The sequence below is a fragment of the Cygnus olor genome, chromosome 2 (assembly GCF_009769625.2).
Source record: "Cygnus olor isolate bCygOlo1 chromosome 2, bCygOlo1.pri.v2, whole genome shotgun sequence".
NCBI classification, from domain to species: Eukaryota; Metazoa; Chordata; class Aves; order Anseriformes; family Anatidae; genus Cygnus; species Cygnus olor.
Window position 1 is genome coordinate 142,205,891 of NC_049170.1, and position 17,252 is coordinate 142,223,142.

Here is a 17,252-nt window from a genome sequence, read left to right on the forward strand (position 1 = left end):
CTGAACTCAGACTGAATATTCAGCACGCAAATCCCTAAAAAGGACAGGATTTCTGAGGCAGAAAACTTTCTCCCATTACTTTTGCAAAGCCAGAATAAAGGAGTTGAAGAATATGTAAATGCTTGGTAGAAGACACATGGCTCTGACAGGTACGGAAAGCAATGTGGAAGTTTGTTGTGACTTTCTGCTTACTTTTTAGATTTGTTCTGAGGATTAGTTAGCTAGTTAATGGAAAATAGGTATAATAGAAGGAAAAACAAAGAAAAGCTACACCTAATGTTGCAGAGTAAGACTTTTTTTCTCACTGATAGTTGGGTCCTCAAATATCTGTTCCAGATTTTGGCCCTATGGCAAGTAACCACATCGAGAGAAGAAAGATGTATGTGACTACAGTGCACAGGAAAAGCTGTGCATATCTGATGCATAAAAAGGATTCGGGATTTTGAGTTCTACTAAATCAGTTGAGTTTCATTGCAATATGTTTCTCTGGTTCATTTGGTCAGGAAAAGAACACACATTAAATATATATATATACGACCATATATATAGGCAAATAATGATTTTTTTAGTTAATAAAGTAAGAAAAATATGTAATCTAATAGTATTCCTTTAATCTTGTTATCCAGTGCCAGTATAATACACATACCTTCGTTACCCACACTTCTCTAAATGAATGAAAGTCCCAGTAAATTAACAAGGCCCTTCTGCCCACTCTATAGAGGTTAAGTCCGTTCAGCAAAGACTAAAAATAATTATAGTTGACTCAGGTGAACAATTAAATTCTAAACTTAAATTAATAAATGAATAGTCTCATTCACATAAATTGTACCATAAAATGACTTTTTAATCTTATGACAAAAATGAGTTCAAAACAGATGTATAGCACTTTGTAGAAAACTCGCAGTCAGTGAAAGGACTGAGTTTATTGAATAAATAATATGCCCATACGCCTTAATAGGCAATACATTAGTTCAAGGCATCTTTGTATAGATCCTGACTTACATTTGAGTAAAAAATAAGCTTTTAAAATATCAACTAAAATTAATTTTATTTATTGCATAGTTCAGTGGGACTGTGCTCACTGTAGGGACATTAAATATTCAGTTTAAACACACTGAAGAGAGCTGTAAGAGCTTTCCAGATTTCCCAGCTTTCAAAATTCTCATCTTTCATTACAGATGTGCGATGGTATATCTTTAATGAATAGCCCCAGGTGTTTTTTTTGTTACATCAAGATTTTCATAGAAAAATGAATTAGTAGAAAACTTGGACAAAATTTTCAGTAATTTCTGCTTTTTATATTTAATTTTTAACCTGAATTTAATGTTGCAGGAGTTCTACACCGTACTGCCTAGATGCTGTTTCAGTCGCACCTTGCTTCAAATTGTTTTAGTGCAGCTGCAGGATGCCAAACCATGGAGCTCTCTGACGCTGTGTGATCTGTTCAGAAGAGCTCTAATGTTTCCCATATCTCCACAAGTTCCTCAAAAAGACCTTTGAAGAAGCTTTCAGGCACTAACACAAACGGAGGCAGGCTTCCCTAGCTCCTCGTCACAGCTAGGGGAATGATGAGGAGATTTTCCGATGCAGGAATTCATAGGCATGGGGAGAGATGCGAGAGCTCTGTGGGAAGAAGTTGCCAGCCTGGCTGCTGAGCTCGGGGCTACTGCAAGTGGCAGGTGAGGCATGAAACTTTGTCCCCACCATGTTCACACACGTGTTGCCCTCACAGCAGACCAGCGGGGTCTGCTGCTGCTGCTCAGAGCAGGGCGTGGAGGAAAACCAGGGAAGGAAACACCTGCTCATGCTTCCCAGCTCCGTTCGGTGCCAAGCTGCATGGAGTCGGTGGCGGCTTTGCAACAAATTTGGTGATGCTGTGTGTTCATGCTCATTTCACAGATACTGCTGCTGTCTGTGCTGGGTTTAATATTGGGGGGATTGAAGGAAAGTACCTTGGGAAGGATTATATGAGGAGAAGACACATAAACCTTTCTTCCTGACTGAACTTTGTTATTTTCACAAATGTGAAACACATTTGGTCTGGCATCCCATTTGATTTGTTTACTGCTTTTGTGTCCCACATTTGCAGAGGCTTTCCAAATACAGATATTTCTCTCATCTGGCCTGGCTCTGTCTTCTGCACAGAAAGCCCAGTGTAGGTGGGTGGAGTACATGTCAGGGGTGTTTGAGTGGGCTGTGAAGGGGAACACGCTGAACTTTTGGAATAGCCTGGGCTGTGCTTTCAGCCTTGCCCACAGTTAAGAGTAGAAATTCTGAGATTTGTTTGGAAAAAGATGTTAGGCAGCTTCAGCTATCAGCCCTTAACTTGGTTCCACAAGGTCTTTCTTTACGTGGTCAGCCCATGTGTGTGCATCGTTACAGAATTGTTGAAAATGATTCTGTCTGTGTGCTTTGATAAGTCTGTACTATGGCTCATTTTCAAACATCACTTTTGTTATAAAAGACAGTGGCTTCTTCAGTAACCAAAATTTTGCCAGGTAATATTTACACAAGCAAAGAATTTCACAGATGGCTAATTTGTCACTTCATTGTGGTGTATGTAAATAGTTCTCTGTCTAAAAAAAAAAAAAAAAAAAAAAAAATTTGAAACAATCCCATTTCCTGCTTGCATTGTAGGTAAGACTATTACTAGTCAGTCAAACCAAACTAAAAGAAAGAACAAAACCATTCTCCCAGCCAGAGCACTCTCACTAACATCTTCTTTCTAATCATTTCAGCTGGCCTTCGCCTGTTCAAATATGCTGGGGAATTAAGGACTAGCTCCACTGCCCTTGCCACCTGGCATATCTGCAAGAAGGACTGGGAGATCTAAAAAGGGTGATTTTTTCTGCGTATACACTGAGAGTCAGTGCAAGTGGCCAAGAAGAAGACACTTTTCTCCAGAAGCAGTTGCCTAGCATGCATCATTCTTGGCAGTGTCTGCAAATAAACTTCTTGTAATTGATTTAATAATTTTCAAATAAAAAAATTATGATAGCTGTGGACAGCTATAAATAACAGAAATGAAACACATTATTTGCACTGTGCCTTCACATGCACTTGTTTAGCTCTTTTTGCTGCTAAGTTAAAACATCTGTTTCTATGGAAGTGGAGCGTTCCATGCAACAAACACGGCACTGGAAGTGACCCACATATTAAATGACAACATTTGACAAATTCTAGCAGTTGATTACTGGGAAGGAGTAGACTGTGGTTATAATCAGAGTAAACCAAAAAAATATGTACCTTTATAAACCTAGAGTTTAAATGAAACATCTGTACCAAATCATGTTTGTAGAACAGCACTGTAGCCAACTACCAGACCATATGATAATGGAGTGTTTTTAACAATCCCTATTTCCATCTCCATCCTCCAAATCAGATCCAGACTGTGCCCACTGGCATGAATTCTGTTGGAAACCAATTGGGATAGTGTCAGGCTACAGTGGATGCTGTCAGTTGAGATACGGACACCCATAAAAAGTTAGTGATTCCAATACCTCATGGAAATCATAAGCACAGGCGGAAACTCAGGTGAATATTAGGATACATTGTATGCTACAGTCTTTTCCAGGTGTATTTTAACTGTGGCTTGCACCCTGAAAAGGGGTATGCTGCAGTGACTGTGATTCTTCACGAGGTACAAGTGTATAGCAAGGGTGTGGGTATTAGAACAGCAGCAGCAGGTAAGCTGGTGATAGACTGAGAGTGCTCAGGCTGGCTGAGCAACCTATGTTTGGCAGCTCAGACATAACTCTATGGGTCTGTGAAACTGGTATGCAAAATGTCAAGTAAGTACAGGGGTTTTTGAGTGCTTCCTGTTCCTGTTAAGTGCATACAAATCAGATGAGAACTAGTTCAGTCTATCTCATTATGTACGTTCTTAAAATAATATTCATTAGTATTATTTGTTTTTTTATTATCATAGAGTATTTTCTGAATTAATTATAAAAATGAAAAAAATAATTTTTAAAATAGATTTGCATATTCATTACAATTTTTCAAAACCAGAAAAAAGCCCATAACCCATCCTGCATTCTGCTTTATGGGGTGGCCCTGCTTAAGTTGGGGGTTGGACCAGCTGGCCTCCAGAGGTCCCTACAAATCTCAACCATTCTGTGTAATTCACTGTTAGTTTTGGATGGCCTACAATAAAAAAGTTGTCATATAGGAAAACGCGTTCAGAATTCTTTGAACAGCATTATTGATGTTCAAGAAAAATTGACATACTGCAACATTTCTCAAATGACACTTGCAAAAAGTAGTAAAAAATAGTAGTTAGTTAGCACATGGGAAGTTCTCACCCTGAACAACTATAGATGAGTGCCATTTGGCAGGAATAAAAGGACAGGCTATATGAACAGGGAACAAATGAAAAGATGAGCTGTTTTCTCTACATTTACACTTATTGGTTAGTAGGACATACCCAAAATGCTGTAATAATCAAATTATATCATTACTTAGAAGTAACTTGGTAGGTAACCTTAGAGGTAACCTGCACTGTAGCAATGAAGAGTTATGTCTGACTGGGATTCTCATATAAGAACAAGGAACAAGTTTTTAAGATAAATTGCAAATTGTCCAATGAGGACGTAGGAAAAAATTTTACAGTATTAATTTAAAAACTGATTTTGATGGATTTTTGGGATCCAATACTTTGTTTTAAACATTCTATTTAAATTTGAAAATAATGAATAAGAAGCTTAAATATTTAGACAAAAACATAGAAATTGTGACTAGTGGGTTACCAAATTCAAGAATAACTAGAGGAAAGTGAACAACCAGTGTGCTTAAATATATTAAAAAATCTGAAATAAAAAGCTGTATTGCTTTGAGATAAACACAAAAGGAAAAAAAATAAAAAAGCAAAAGCTCAAAGGACTTAGCAATACAAGCTCATCTTTGGTCTTAGGTTTTATTAAACTTTTCATAGATTTATAAATGTTATTGTCACGAGGGACTATTAGATCATCTGGTCTGACTTGATCTTACATAAAAGCAATGTTTAGAGAGTCCTCTGAGAGGGCTCTTCCTCAATTTATTTGATACTATATAACTAATAAAATACGATGCTATTACACAAAATGAAACACTTTGTCATATAGATTTTTAATTAAATAATTTTCACAATACATTTCTTGAATTGCCTTTTTTGATGATGTTTATTTGAAAATCCAATGAAAAACGTAATTCCTAGTATTTATCTGAGTTTCATTTCAAACTGTTTGCTTCTGGTGTTACAGCATCTGGCACATATACAAATAAAACCACTTGGTTGGGACCATCTAAATTTTCCTTATTTTTTGGCATTTTTCAGTGTCAGGCCATCAGTATATATTTCAGTATATTACTTTCTCAGTCATTTATAATGGCACAGATGTACTGTTGTATAAAGTTGAAAAAGTATCTTGGAACCTGCCAACATCGGTGTCTAGTTTCTTAAGACAAACCTTTTGGTTTGGAAGATTTTTACAGTGTCTGATTAATGAAAGTTGTCACCTTAATCTGCCTCGTCAAATATGCTACTAACTAAAATTCTACTTATATTTAGGAATAGTGTTGGTAATTGGTGAAATCATTCCAAATTATATAGAGAGACAGTTTCAGAGGTGTTTTTTTACACCGCAATGTGAAAGCTGCGAGTTATATGCTGTGCCTCATCTCTTCTGAACAGAAGAGCTTTATACACTGTAAATAGATCAAATAGAATGGGTATTTCAGACAATTTAACAGTCCAGAGCAATTCTGGGACACCTTTCTTGAAGTACGTCACGTAGAGTTATTCTTCTCTCAACAAATGTTTCTACATCTTAGAATCATGATATTTAGATCTGTCTGGTATTAAACTCACTCCAACAGAGAAATTCTGAATTTTGTAAAATCAGTGAGCATGACCACTACCATTTTATAAATCTATTGCATTTTTCTTCTCATATCATGTACTATTATTTAACTGTATTTTGTCATTTGTATGTTGTGTGGGATCCTGTCTGTATGGCATGACAGTTGAAAGTCTGGCGCACATTCTTGACAGCTGTTTTAAAGTGAAGTCTGTGATGCGTGCTACATATGGAGGTGCTGAGGTTTGAGTGCAGACAGTGGAAAAGTCCAATTTCTCTTTAGGGATGACTGGGATAGATTTACAATAACTAAGCTCTCATTCAGGAAGGGGACTCCATAAGGATCTACTCAGGCAGATGCCTTTGCAAAATCAAAGCCAAAGATTCTATGGCACATTTTGTGATACTACAGAATAAGTTAAGTAAGAACAAGTTAAATATTCAGTTAGAGGACTCATGGACATTGCTTATACTGTTCTGAAATGGGAGCTGAATGGTACATGTTTCCCAAATGATTTTTTCATCTGATTTTTAAGATAAGTTTTTGTTTAATTTCTGTATGCCATTGTAAAGTCGGATCTCAAATTCATAACAGACTTTATGGATGACTTGAGAGTTGCTAAAATTGTAATAATATCAATCTCAATAAATTCAGCCCTACTTAATTAAGATGAAATGTGTCTTAAAAAAGGGGAGTGGAAGGTAAGAGGGTTGGCTAGTAATTTTTTTAATCTCGATCTATTGAGATATTTCTTCTGGGATAATGATGAACCCTTATTAATGATTTTGTGTCCTGTCCCATCAAAAGCTCTTAATTCACACATCTGTGTCACATAAAACCAGTACATCCTTATGTATAAAAGAATTTTTCAATTTTTAGGAACTTAGTAATTCTTTATAAAGAAGTGCCATATAAAAATATAGTTGATTTTGCTTTATTTAAGAGCAGAATAGAAATTCACTTCATACACTTGTATATTTAAAAATAAAGCTGGTCATATTCTGCTACATACTGTGGTATTCAAGCATATTGGAACTGTAGGCCTTCCTCCTGCAACGCTTACTCCTGAGAGTAGTACTTTCCAAATATTTCAGGTTTCTATCAATCCAAAATGTTCATCCTGAAAAAAAAAAAAATATCCTGGGTGTTTTAAAATACATAAGGAGGTGACAGGACTGGCTGGGAAGGTCACTGGTTTAGTTATTGGCATTTTCTTTATATTTTTTCTAAGGCTCTACATGTGTTTTCATCCTTCTAGATGACACATGGTGCTTCCAGTGAGCCGAACGCCAGCTGTTAATCTTGGATGCATCTCTGAAGCAAGTGTGCGATCAGAGGGGAGCTGAAGATCTCTCATGTCCACACTAATCCCTCTTCAGGACTGTGTTGTGCCACTTAACAGTAGCTTGACCTCACTTAAAAGCATTGTTTGGGGCTGGATAGAGCATTCCCAACCTCTACCCAGTTCCACAACTCCCTTTTGCAGCAGAGGATCTGGCAAGGCATGGAGAAGCACTGCTCCTCTCCAACACCCGTGCGTGGGTGCCCGGAGTAGTGAGGCTTCTGGAACATAGATCAGAGCATTGGTGCTCAATGATTGAACTTGATGATCTTGAAGGTCTTTTGCAAATGAAACGATTCTGTGATTTGATAAAGCCAACTGGGGACCTACTTGGGATGCACTTAGATGCTGCAGTAATGGTTAGTACAGAAAATCCAGACTTAACCCTTGTGCTCAAAATGTTGATTACTACTGAGTGCTTTATTCTGTAGCTGCACCTGATCAGATCCCAGTTCAAGCATGGAATCATACTTGTCCACTTCCAGTTTCAAGGCTCTATTTTCATTTGATGCCACTGGCATTGTTCCATGGAAATTCAGGAATCTTTGCTAAAATCAGCCAACTAAGAGTAAGGTAGTCATCAAAATAAACTTCCACTCTCATTGTGTTTCAAAAAATTTAGTGGAGCCTAAGACAGCCTGACAGCACTACAACTCTTTGTTGAAGGCCCTAAAACATGTAGAAGTATGAAATGTAAGTGTTCATATTTTCTGGCTAAAATTCCATCCAAATCATTCCAGGACAGAAAAACGTGTAGCTTCAACAGAAAGACTTTCTCCATCTGAAACAAAATACTAGTGTTGCTGTTAATGTAGTCACTTTCCCCAGGCAAGCTCCACCATCAGATGGTTTTAATTGAATTTTGACACTGAGTCTAATCAATCCATATTAAAGCACTTGAATTTAGTTTTATGTATTTTAAAATTACATATTTAAAGGATTTGAGTATCAGCCACAGAGTGATTCTACATTAAGTGAAAGCTGCTTGTAGGAAAAGAAAATTGAGAAAATTTCAAAGCTGCTTAGTCAGCTTCACTCACTGCATGTTTTAAGTAGAGAAACCTTGTTTATCATAACTTAGATATGGTTTATTATTAGAGCCCTGTGTTTTCATGGCATCTTATCATAAATATCACAGAAAGTTCAAAATTACAGTTTTACCTCTATGAAATGTTAATTTTCTGTTTTCTCCCATCCAGAATACAAAGACAAAGTAGTGCTTCAGACTTCTAGAAGCTAGTGAGGTTTTACTTGAAGAACCAATGACCAAGTGATGGTTGGGTGGTCTGAAATTTACTCAGCACCCAGATGTTAGATGGTTTCCAGAACCTCTGTGGTTGAATTTCGATATTTCAATTTTTTATTCTGAACACTAAATCATTATTTCATATTATTCAGGGAGTAATTGAAAACGGTTAGCTTCAGCATGATATAATAATATAATGAAAGCCTGAATTATAATTTCTTTGACATTTAAAATGTCACTGTTTACATTTTTAATTGTTTATACATTATGCACTCATAAATATACACACTCATTTGTGGCAATCATAAGTTTTAAAAACCATTGCTTATTCATCATGGATGTACAGATGAACCTTCTGAATCTCCAAAGGAAAGTAAGTGAATCTTTTGTCCTAAAGTATTCACCATCAATGGACTCTTTCAATGTTTTTTGTTTGTTTGTTTTTAATAATTTCTTTACAGCTATGTTTTTCATACATCTTAGCAGTTCATTGCATAAATTTATCTAAATTATATGAAAATTTAAATGATGAAAGGAAGATTGTAAAGAAAAAGCCTTTTTTTTTTTTTTTCCTGAACTAAGCTGTCTGTTATGTTTGGTTGCACATATGCACTTCCAGGAGTCCTTGAGGGCCCCACTGGTGGAAGCCATCTTCGGCAGAGGCTTTAGTGTCTTAGAGACTCAGAGTAAATTTTTCAAAAACATTTAAGGGTTTCTTTGTATGTGACACTATTCATTTTTACTTGCTGTTACTTATCTTCCTGTATACAAACAACAATGCCAGAGAATGACCATTCTAGTCCTGTTTAGTTTTAATTAGAAGATGGAGCTGGGCTCTTGTCAATGGTGCCTAGTGCCAGGACAAGAGGCAATGGTCACAAACTGGAACACAGAAGACTCTCTCTGAGCATCAGGAAGCTCTTCTTTGTTCTGCAGGTAATTGAGCACTGGCACAGGCTGCCCAGAGAAATTGTGGAGATCCTTAGTTTTCATCTGAAGTATATTCTGCTCTCTCTGTTGCTGTCATGGTCCTGTGCGTATCAAAATTAAGTCAAGCTGATTAAAAAGCTTGATAAAAATCTGCCATTTAACCTTAATTTGAAAGGAAGATTTGTGTCTGGTTAAACAGGTGACCTCATGATCTGTCAAGCAACTCAGACTCATGTACTGAGGGCCCTAACTTCTAAGTGCTGAGCACCCACCTGTAATGATGTGCTCAGATTTGAATGACTGTCCTGAATCTGTTCAGGAACCAAGACTACCTCTACTATGTCCACCACTCATACACCTCAGTCTGACACCTCTGTCTCTGTTAAAAAAAAAAGAAAAAAAAAGAAAAAGGAAACATATCCTTTCACAGACTCCCTCCTGTTCCTAGTTCTTTCTGCCTACTGATAACTTTTCTCTTGGAAAAACAGGACTAGGAGGATAGTGAATCAGTACAGACACCCAGATCATTTACAGACATACTCAAAAATCAGTTGTGAAAAATGCTCGCATCTGGAGCTAGCAGAGGTAACACTGCTCACCTGGCTGTTAGACTACAAATTCTCTAAAGCACAATATTTATGGTTTCACTCTACTACTCTACACTGTCTTCAGTGTCAGCCCCAAACCAACAATTCCTTGATTACTCATTGTAGCTTCCAGGGGACCAGCTGCCATTTCTGCCATTGAGTCATTGGTATTAGACTTCATTAGGCTTAAGTACACATGATGCCTGGTTTGGCACAGTCACATCTGTGTCATGAAAATTAATGAAAAATATTTTTAGATCATTTATTGATTCACTCATTTAACTCATTCATGCATTTTAAACTTCCCTCTTCTTTCATGTGCTGTGTCATTTTTCCTGGTTACAAACAGTGAACTAGCTTGTCAGAGATACTCATATCAATCTTTGGCTCTGATTTTCCAAGGCTATCTCTATGGGTAGATCATTATATAGTCTCTTAGGAGGAGGGCTAAGTCCGTTACAGGGACTTAGATACTGAAAATCCTTCCCAGCCATCCCAAACAAGAAGCTGTACTTTTCCACCGTCTGTACACCAACACCACCAGATGTAGCATCCATCATATTCTTAGTTTCAAAACAGCTGTCAGCAGTGTGTGCCAGAATCTCAGTTGCCCTGGCATTCAAAAGATATTTCACATGACATAAAAGTGGCAACATCAAATTAAAGGGATAATGGCACACAATGTTACAGGAATATCTGATGGATTTGTGGAAGAGTAAACCAGATCACAGGCATCTTCAGTGACACTTTTCCATTTACCAGCTCAACTGAAGTACTTAGCTCTCGTACTATCCTCCCCCACAAATGTCTTTCTCTTCTTTCTTCGTAATTTTGGCTTTGTTATATATTCCTTTCTTCTCGGTTCCAGTATCAGATTATGTTTATGCTTTCAATTCCCGTTGCAGAAATTGCATCCAGGGTAGAATTATTTCTTCAGTCATCTACTAAAATGAGCTTCTTTCTGCTTTCCCAGAAACTTACCACATTAGTCAAAATGGCCATATTGAGGTAGCCTGGCTTGTTTGTTATACATCTGGAGGAAGACATTTACCATCCAAGGTGTGGAGTTCCAGAACAGCCTCCCAGCAGAAGTGGAAGCAAACAACCAAGTCAGGTGTAGAAGGTCAGGTTCAGAAGAAGACTTAAGGAGCTCCTTTGAGGTGTGTTTGCTATGTTATTGTGTTATTCCTCAGCATAGCTCCTTAGGGGCAGAATATATCTTCAGTCAATCTGTGTATGGACTACCTTGACCAAAACAGAGCTGATGAGCCAATCTTACTTAGCAGCAAAAGTTTATATTAAAGAACTGCACTTATGTTCTATCTATACAGATGGGACCTGGGATGTCTTGCCAAATGTCCCGCAAATCCTGCATTATGTACATTGAAAATTGTTTGGTAGTCTCAGGTTGTGGAAACGTGAACCAAAAGTCTGATAGTGATTGTGCTGCTGTTTGCAGTCATCCGGAGAGCAGCCTCTTGTACAGCTCTCTTTGGTATTAGTCTCCTGCTTCATGTTTCTTACATGCTGTGGGTAATGTGCTCTCAGTCTGTTGTCCTTCCCCTGATCATTGTTCTTTCAGAGGCAAGCAGAAGCCAGTCAACTGGTCCATGCTCCTTCAGATCAAAGTTACTTTGGTGAGTACTAGAAAAATGGTGCTCCCTCCAAGAAGCCCAGTGGCTCACTTAGTCCGGTCAGGCTTAAAGGTCACACCAGTGAATTCAAAGAGCATCTTGTTTCAAAACAGAAAGCAACAGACAAAAATCTCTTCCCCTTCACATGCCAGAGCTTATACTTTTTTATCTACAAAGCCTGTAAGACATGGCACAGCCTATGTCACATCTCTTCACTTACCCCTGTTGATTCTCACCATGTGCACACTACACAAGGTAAATTTTGTTTGATTCTATGCAACGCCATTTAAAAGTACTTTTAACGTACTTTTGTTTGGCTGAGTGTTCTGGGAGGCAAAAGCTGCTCCTGGTTCTGAGCTGTTCACTGTGGCCATGGTGAGCAGATGGTTTGAGTGATGGCTTCCCAGTGAAACTCTTAGGAGCAAGGACAATGCTATTCTCAACAGAGGAACCAAGCACATCCTTACCATGGAATTCAAGACAAGTCTAAAAGAAGCTAAAAAAGCATATTCATAAAGAAGTATGCAAGATGTCTTGTCTGCTGAGTTCCAGCTTTCTGCTAGATATTCGTTTCTCCTGAAGGAAGCAGTAACACATTCAGAATAGTTTCCAACATTCTTTAATATGATTTTTGGATTGGGTAGCTAGTTTATGGCCCAATACAAACCAGTGTAGCTACATTGCCCTGGATGGTGTGGTCCTTTCCCATCAAATGCTTTGTTCCAGTATTCAATATATAACTCTGTTCTGTTATAATTGCAAGTGGAGGCTGTCATTTTATGATTGTTGGTTGTATTTACTTTGAAAAAAATATCTTAAGAAGACAAATGCCTAAGATAGCTGTGCTGCAGCTGACAGACTTCTGAGAGAGCTTCTGAGAACAGGAGGAGGGCCATTTCAAGCCATGGGCCAGAAAACCCCTTAATTCCCAAAAATTCAGGACAAGAATGAGCAATAGCAACAGAAGAAATGAGCACACACTGAGAAAAGTGTTTTAAAACACCTTCCGTAGTGAATTGTTTTCTCAGCTAGGCCTACTGTGAAAAATTTGCAATTCTTTCTCTTTTCTTTTCTTTTTTTTTTTTTTTTCCCTGAGAAAAATTTTACCTATGTTTTAAACAGTGATAAATAGTTCGGTTGCCATAAAGCCTTAGGCTTGATTGATTACTGCATATATTGTATGTAGTACGTTATATGCTGTTTTTCTGACACTCATTACCTGTCGTTAGTGAAATTTAATTTCATCTGGAACAGTGTCTGAATTTCCAGATGAAAGGTAAGGACTCTGATAAAAAGGACAGGCCAATCATGTTTTCATGTTGGTGATAATCAGGAGAAAATTAATTTTGCACACTAATTAGCCAAAGTGGAATAAGAGAAGCCCTGTGTTCCATGGGAACATTTCATTAATCAGTAGATCTGGTTTTGCACTAGCTAGTTACTCTAATGCTTAGAAAAGAAATTCTGTCTGATCTGTGTGCATTGGCAGGGAAGAAGACAAAAGATGACACCTGAATCTTTTCTCCCTGTCTTGCTGATAGGTGGTGTGGAACAACATTTGTACTCGAGATCATGAAAGATGCTGCCAGAAACGTTGTTTAGAAGTCTGGAAAAAACACCAGGTAGATTATTTGCCTGAACATATAAATAAATCTTATTTATTTATCTTAAACACTTAAAACTTTAACAGAGTGCTAGGAGGCAAGAGTCTAGTTAGAAGCATTTGTTTTAATACAATGTGTCTTACCAGATACGGTGAGTGTCATGTACAGGCAATCATGACTGCTTGCATGGAGGACACTAGGTTGCTGGCACCAAACAAATCATTCTACCTCCCCACCTAGCACAGGGACAAAAGGGTTACATGCGTCTCCCTGCTAAGCCCAGAGCGACCCTGTCTGTGAGAGGAACGTGACACCATCACTGGTTGTGGTGTCGCGGTCACATTCCAGTGTCATCCAGCGCTCAGGAGCAAACCGTTCACAGAAGTCATAGGAGAAAAGAAGCATGAGAGGATTGTGCCTGATTTGACTGCTGGGGCTTCATATTTCTGGATTTTTTGTTGTTTTGTACTCCATTTAAAATCTTTGTGTTAAATGAAGGATGTTGAAAAGTAAAAGAATAAATCATATTCTGTGGAACTGGACAGACTCGATTCACTCATGCTGGGATCATGTATGGTAACAGATGAAGGCATTGCAGTCAGCCTTTTTAAACATCTTCCAAGCACAGGCAACCCAGGGAGCACAGCAGCACGTGCACTACATAAGGGTTAATTCAGCCTGGCACAGCCGGAGCAGTAATTGCAGGCGACGAAGTTACATGGGCTGTGGCTGCTGATGAGATACGCCTTTCCTGGGGTGTGCTGGAAGTCACAAGGCCAAAGGCCAAGTGACTTCACTCTTCTCAGAAGAGGCCGTGACACACATCCTGGAATGTCGCGTTGAAATTTCAAAAACATCTTACATGGACAGAGGCTTTCTACAAACACCAGTGTGAGCCTGAGGACATTTTTCACTTATGATTGTTGGTTTAATAACCTGGCACATCTCTCAGAGCAATTAGGGATAGGTACTCAGCTATTGCTCATAAATCACCCCAATACAATCACACAGCTTCATGTCTGTCTTTCTACAGCCTTCTTAGATCATCAGACAGGATTTTTTGACCTGTTTAGATAATTCCAAGTTCCAGTCTATAGAAGCTCAAGTCTGATTCTTGATAAATACACACATCTCTTTTTACATGAAGGAGGATCCCTTCTTAGAACTGATGTTTTTAGGACTAAGTTACAGAAAAAACTGCAGTCCATATGTGCAGTGCAAAGTAAGTAAAACCAAACACAGCCCGAAGTGTAATAATATCAGAAGAGCGATAATTTGAAATGAGGTGGCTTGTTACAAACTGCAGTCTATTTGAAGCTGAAGTTCAGCTCAGCTCCTTTCTCCTCAGCCCTGGGAGGCTCAAAGGCTCAATTAGTTACACCTTGCACAGTGCTGTAAGATCCTCACATAGTGCTCTGTAACGTCTTCTTCATGTTTTGTTACAAATTGGTGCTTGTCTGAAGTATAGAAATGAGGGCCAGTGGTAAAGGTAAGAACGACACCTAGGAGCTTGGGTATTAGGGTCAATATGCAATGCATATATAGTTGTGTCTTCCTTAAAGATCTCAACTTTCAAAGAAAACAAAGTATTGCAGCACGCTATTACAATTAGTGGAGTTACACCACTTTGTACCAATAAAGGGTGATGTTCTTTCTACCTTCTTAATAAAATGACACACTTCCTTGTAAATTCAAAATCTGACCACTGCTAGGAAAAACAAATGTATTTGGTTTTCCAAAGTCTTTCTGTCAGTAGTATGACAATCACAGTACATTAAAAAAAAAAAAAAAAAAAAAAAAAAAAAAAAAAAAAAAAAAACTTGATCTAGCACCCTAGTGTGTTACTGAGGATGCAATTCATATATATTTCCATGAGAAATAAAAAAATAAAGAAAAAAGGAAAGTGGAAGAGTACAAGGCTCCATGAAATCCATGAGGATCTTCATTATAATAACTGATTAGCTTTGGAAAGCGCTGCTGTCCATGCAAATGTAAAGGCCTCTGTTGGCCAAGTTGCTGTGTTGTGTTTTTTTAACTTTATTAAAAAGACACAGCCTGAACTTTCTTTTGATTAGTAGACTGCTAATGGCTAGTTTGTATAAATCCAGTTTCTGTTCTGCCAGTGCCAAGTGTACTCCTTCGCTGCAGAGTACCCTGAAGCTATAGCCCACCGTATTCAAAGCGACTCCTCTGTGGAGGACAGGCAGCTTCAAAGCAGGACAAGTCTCTGTGAAGGTGTACTGCCCTGGGGCTGTCCTCTGCAGTGGTTTTACTCATGCAGGGGCTCAGCACTGGTATGCTGGGCACCAGCCGTGGGGCCTGGGGGGCATTTTCCCGGCTGAACAGCACAAGGAAACCAAACTCTCACTGGGAAAGTATTTCTTAGCTTTGTAGAGTCAGTTCTTACTTTGTTTAGCTGTATATCTTGTTACATTCTTCAGAAATGCGATCATGTCTAAGCAGACTTAACATGGTATCTTCTGGTGTTTTGCTGCCGTGCAGGACTGATAGGAAAATAGGGTGACACAATTACCTGCCAATGTTCTTCTAGCAGGAAGGCAACAGCAAGTCTGTTGAAAAGCAACATTCCCCTAAATACTAAAACATTTGTTTCACCTTGCTACTAAGCAGGAGCCTGCAAGTGAAGAGCCAAGAAGAATCCTCAGCTCCTGCTAACTAAGCTCCAGTGATTTCAGTAACACTGTACGGCAGCTGAGGGTTCCCAGGTGGGTCCTTTCCCCCTGCTCTGCTACTGACTTACTGTATTGACATTCCCAATTTATTCATTTGCAAAGAAACGGCTGCAGCTGCGTTGACCACCTTGCATTGCCTTCTTTCATGATTAAGCAGCAGCTGACAAAATATTCGAGCATCATATTGGAATAAAGCACTAATAGTCTAGGGCAGCTTTTCCGTGATATGAAAATGAGCACATTAATGCTTCTGTTTCAGATCAGCCATCCAGTTAAAATGAAAAGAATGTGCACTACCATCCTTCCTCTTAGGACAGTCAAATGTATTCACCTCTGCTTATAGAAAATAAGGCATGAAATAACCATAAATTGCTTCAGCAAATTACAGTCTAGACTTGCTGATTTGTTTTAACAACACGAGATATCAAACCCATATGCAAGCATTATTGTAAACTGCTGTTCCTAAATGTCTGTAAACGTATTGTCCTGTAGACTAAGTATCACTGCAGCCAAGTAATTACTTAGATTTAATGTGGAATTTGTAACAGGAAAGGAGTATTCGCTGTGTCACTTGTAGCAGTCTGGTTTTTCTCCTCCCCTGACATCTTTAGACTGAGTGGTTGGGTCGTCACTATCGTTGGACAGAAACACAGCTCGCAGAAGATGAGAAGGCTGCTTGTGGTTAGGTAACACCAACACAGACAGTCAGCTGTGCACCTCTGAAAGGAAAATGGAACAGGAGTCAGGCTGCATTTAATTTTTAATGCTTTTTTGTGGTTGTCCAAGTTTATCTTTATAATTCATAGTACCCACAAGTTGCACTCATTTCCTTCAGAACAGCAGCTGTGGAGGCATGGAGGAAAACCTTTAAGGTTTTCCCACAAATGAGCTTTGCCTACTGCTAGAAGATTGTGAAAGCTGTCACTGGCTACAGCTTGCCTCTTTTCCTTCAATAGCTTATGGTGTTCAGCCAAGCACACGCACATCACGTATAGTGCAGTCACAAATTCATAATAATTCCCAGTGAAAACAAAATGTGAGTGCAACCTTAGCTTTTCATGGGCCATGTGTTTTTACAAACCCTATCATTATACAACAGATTGGTACAGTTAGTCAAGATTTTCAAGCCTAAGAATTTAAAGCTTAGGGCAAAGACATCTGGTTAGATTGTACCTGTGGCAGTGGTTTCTGGGACTGGGACTTACTGGTTGCATCACTGAGTAGTTAATTTTGGAAATGAGAACTCCTAAATGCACAGAGTATTTGCAATACTTAACTTCTGTAGTGAATTAGTGGCCTGTAGATTAAATGTAAAAAGAAAGCAAAACTTCTATCACAAAGAAGTGTCACAAAATGGAAAAATATTGCGTAAACC